Here is a 4,886-nt window from a genome sequence, read left to right on the forward strand (position 1 = left end):
CTGCAGAAACAGCTCCCACCTGCTCTGGGAAGCTAGGCACTGCAGGAGAAGCTGGGTATAGGGGCAGCCCATGGGCCCCGAGGTCCTTTGCTGTGGCCACTGGAACGACACTTATGGACGGGCGGGCTGGAACAGCAGCTCTTGATCGCCTGCTGCTGGAGGCTGGGCACCCCGCTTTGGCGCGTGGTCAGGTGGGCTCCTTGAAAGGCAGGAGTCGGAGTCTGCCAGTCCTTGCCCCTGGATTCCAGGCTCTGCTGGCCAGCCCCTGTGTCCTTTGGCCTATAGACGCATCACCCTGATCTCTGCCTTCGTGTTCACAAGGTTTTCTCTCCGTGTCCATGCCTGTGTGTCCAAAAGTCCCCTTTACATAGCGACACAAGCCACACTGGATGAGGGGTCCCCCGTCCTGCACTACAGGCTCATCTCAGTTTTCCTGCCCCTGAAAAGACCCTGTTTCCAAATAAGGTCACATTTGGGGCCTGGCGGTTGGGACCTCAGTGAATTTTGCAGACCAGGCTGTGCAACGCACCAGTGCTAGTTTGACGCAGACAGGGTAAGCCTGGCCCGGAGGGCCTCACGTTCCCAACACTCAAGGCACCGGGGAACCCTAGCCCTGCTGGAGAGAACTGGCTTCACTCTTAGTTTCCATGACATTGAGGCCCAAAGCAGACAAGGTTTCTGGCAGTGAAGTAAGTGTAATTTTTAAGGAGTCATTCCAAGGATTTGGGTTCCTTGCTATTGTCTCCAAATACTGTAGCCAACCACCCTGGAGATGGTCAAGTGAGTCCATAGCTTCTTGATTCAGATTAGAGGGAAGGTTACGAAGCTGGAGTTCCCACATAGGTCTCCACAGGAATGGAGGAGCTTCTGTTCGCTGGACACAGCCCAGACCAACCTGGCAGTGGCTTCAGGTGCAGGAAGAGGGGTGGGCGTGAGCAGGATGGACCGCGGCTGTGGTGCTTCTGTCAACAGCAGATGCTTAGAACTCACAGCAGAGAAGAAGTTTTCAGTCATTGCTGTAATAATTTTGATGTTTAATAATTTGGTATTTTTTCCCCCATAGAAAGTGGTAAATGTCAAAACTCTTGAGTCTCAGACTTTACCTTTAATGAGATTTAGTCCTATTTTTCAGTAAGGCAGAGACAGGACGGAGCAGCAGGACACCAGGGGCCCCTGCGGAGAGAGGGACAGAGGGTGGTTTTGTGAGGAGGTCTGCCAGCATTGAGCGGACGCTCGCAGCGCTCCCCCCGAGGAGTGTCCTGCCTTGGCAGGGGAACAGCTGCGGCCTCCCGTTCCGCCTCAGCTCCTAGACTCCGCTTCACTCGCATTAGTTTTTACCTTCCCACGGAGTCCACAGCACGGTGGATGTTCTTTCCTTAAATCTTTACAGAAGATATAATAGATTACGCTTTTAATTCATATTCCGTGAACGTTTCCTGAGCACCTGCTACATGGCACGCGCCTTCCTGAGGACGGACGATGCCAGCACGGGAGTGAGCCGAGCGGGTGAACTCCAGTGGACTGGGAAGCGTGGCAGAGTCTGACTTATAGGAAGCTCAGCAGGCGGTAGACGGGAAGAGGAACCAGGTCTGCATGGGGGGGGGGGGGGGGGGTGTCGGGAAGGGCGGCAGCACCAAGCTTGGGTTTCGCAGGGGAACAAGGGGAGACAGAGCATCTCACCGGAGGCAGTAACAGCATCCATAGCAGAGAGAGAAAGTGGTGCTCTGGACCCCGTCCCCTGGATGCAACGTAACTCCACCCCAGTGCGCGTTCCTGGATGAGCAAGGTGGGGTCAGGTTCCAGCACACCCTCTGGGGTCGGAGGCCACGATCTTCCCGATCATCCCGGAAGTGCTGTGTAGCTTTGACCGCATCTCCTTGATAAGGAGATCTGCCAAGTGATCACTGTCTCTTTGGAAATGTTGCCCTATCTTGCCCATTGTTAATATGAATTTCCACTCAAGCCACACGTGGACGTCTGTATCAAGCATCCTGAGATGCTAGGACACCCCCCTGCCCGCCCCGCCGTGAGTGTTCCCACCTGCGGGGGGTGTGGTTCGTGCTTTCTGATGGTGACAAAGGTGATGGATGTCCCCGCCTTCTTCCAAGACATTCTCAGCAGGGGGGCTTGGGAGAAGAGCAGGTGACCACGCTCTCTCTGGGTGTTGGGCTGGGCTTTTGTGGAATTGGCAGGTCTTGAGTTCACCTTCTAGTGAGAGAGTGAAGGCTCCACGGCTTCTCACAGCTGCCTCTCCCCGGCATGGACTCCCCCCCACCCCCGATGAGGGTGACTTTTCAGGCCCCTTGCAGAGAAGATTAACTGCCAAGGTAATAAAGGCAACTGCATTTAATCATTTTCCTAATTAATGCATTTATTGCAGCTCCTTGCTGCTTTTCGGGCTGAATGTGATGAGTGAGCAGGAAGGGAGTATCACAGGGATTCTCGGCATTTTCACCTAAAGGTTAATTAACTGGTGTTATCTGGGAGACGAGGCCCCACGCACGCTGCCAGGGGGAGTCGTAAGGAAGGCGCTGAGCCCAAGCCCAGCCTGCACGCAGAGCAAGGTCACAGGAAGGGAGAACTTCGTCTGACGGGCTGCTGCCTCTGAAAGGATGTGGATATTGATTGAATTCAGTGCTGAGCACATTATACTTGGAAGCTTCTAGTAAACGAGGAATGAAAGAATGGGGTTGCTGAGCAGGACCATAAATTGAAAAGCCGACTCCGTGCCGGAGCTTGACTGAAAAGAGACTCAATGTCCGTTCACATAGCGATCTGTATCCACAGCTTCCCTCTGCAGCCACTCGGGGCAAGGGGCTCTCCTCCGGTAAAGCCATTGGTAGACCTGGATGGCAGGTCCCTCCAACAAACCTGTGCGTTTCCACACGATGCTGGTAAAGGTCCAGTACCAGACCGCACAGGGCGCAATGCCTCCGCTCCACAAACACACCCTGTGCTGTTCATCGGCAGCGATGCTGAATCAGCTCGGCCCGCCCAGAGAATCCCAGGAAGAGAAAGAGCCTCACATCTCTGGGACAGATCTCCTGCTTGGAGAAGAGTTCGCTGTTGCACACAATGAGATTGGTAAAAGCAGAAATAACTATCTCCTTCACCAGCCCACAAATTAAGAAACAGGATGGAGCCCAATTTAGGAAGAGGCACGCGGCAAGTCTTTAATATAAACAAATACTTAAGCTCAGTAGTCTTGCTTATAAAACTGTTATCCTAGAGAAAGAATCACAGATACACATGAATATTTGCCCATAAGATATTCATTATAATCATTTTTAGTAATAAAATTGGAGACAGCTATGATTTTATGATTTTTGATACAAAACCTACTGAATGTGCAGGTTTTCCACACCATGAAATTTCATAATTCTCTGTGGATGGCAACCTACGATTTCATTCAGTTCTGGCACGATCTGCTCAGAATCAGCCCAGAGCCCACAGGTAAGGGCTTGGTCCCATGAGACTGCCCACTTCAGACCCTAACTGCTGGTCTCATTTTACTGCCTGGGCTCAGACCCAACGGGCTATAAGGCAGGAGCAACCCACACCCCTCGTCTCAGGCTGGACGATTTGCCACGAAGGTCCCCAGAGCTCTGGGAAACACTTTATTTTTATGGGTTCATTATAAAGGATGTCACTGAGGATACAAATGAACAGCCAGATGAGGAGCTATGCGTGTCCAGAAGGGTCTGTCTCCGTGGGGCTGCAGCACTGTACCTTCCAGGCGTGGGGATCTGCTCCCAACCCAGAAGCCCTCAGAGGCCTGGCATTCAGGGAAGTTTGGAAAGGAGATTTCATCTTGTAGGCATGAATGATTATTAACCCAATATGTAGCCCTGCTTCTTCCCTGAACTAGGTGGACGGAGCTAAAAGTTCCCAACTTCCAATCACAGTGTGGTCTCTCCGATGACCCGTCTCTACGCAGAAACTACCTGGGGACCTCCAAGAGTCACTGCATTAGAACAAAAGATGCTCCTAACATCTGGAAAATGACCAGGTTCTTAGGAACTGGGGATGAAGACCAGCGTGTACGTCAGATTAGAGCACAGCCTCTTAACGGCCTGACACGTTTTATCTGTGTACCTGATGCCTTGGTTTCCCCACTTACAGCTTTGTGGTGCTGCTTTGAGCTTTAAATGAACTGTTGCCTGTGAATTGCTGGGAACAAGGACTGCCCTCAGGAGACCTCCCGCAGCCAGATATTGTTACCACTGTGATGGGATTGCTGTGAGGAGGTGGCCCAGCCAAGCGGGATGAAGTCATCAAAGTGACGCAGGGCTTTGTGGAATGACAGCCTGCTCGCAGTCTATGTGGAAAGAGGTCACCTTAATTTGGTAAGTAACACATGATTCCACTTTCAGACAGAGTTACAGGTGTGCACAAAGGCATCGATAAAATGTCCTCATAAGCATTTATCTGTAGACATATACTATGAATATATGTATTATATACATACACAAAGAGTAGCAGTAACATTTATTGTTGTATGAGCTCTGTGTGTACATTTGTAGTGCGTATATGTAACATTGTATATGTTATGTATTATGTGCACATACTTAGGTATACACATGCACGCATGTAGAGTATGTACTGTTACATACTGTGTATTACGTGTGTGTATCTACATGCATCTACATGTACATGTGTATAATGTGTACCTACCATATGCCATCTATGGGCTAGAAGATACACCAAGACACTGTTAGCAGGGGTTGGTTCTCTTTAGATATAAGAAATAAAAGTGACTTCAAATTTCATCTTTCTGCTTGCTATAGTTTCCCACTTTTCTATGCTGAAAATATACATTGATTTTTCCATTAGAAAGAATTGTTTAAAATATAATACTAAAATTAACTTGACATCAGATTCCAAAG

The sequence above is a fragment of the Mustela nigripes genome, chromosome 12, assembly GCF_022355385.1.
Source record: "Mustela nigripes isolate SB6536 chromosome 12, MUSNIG.SB6536, whole genome shotgun sequence".
Lineage (NCBI taxonomy): Eukaryota > Metazoa > Chordata > Mammalia > Carnivora > Mustelidae > Mustela > Mustela nigripes.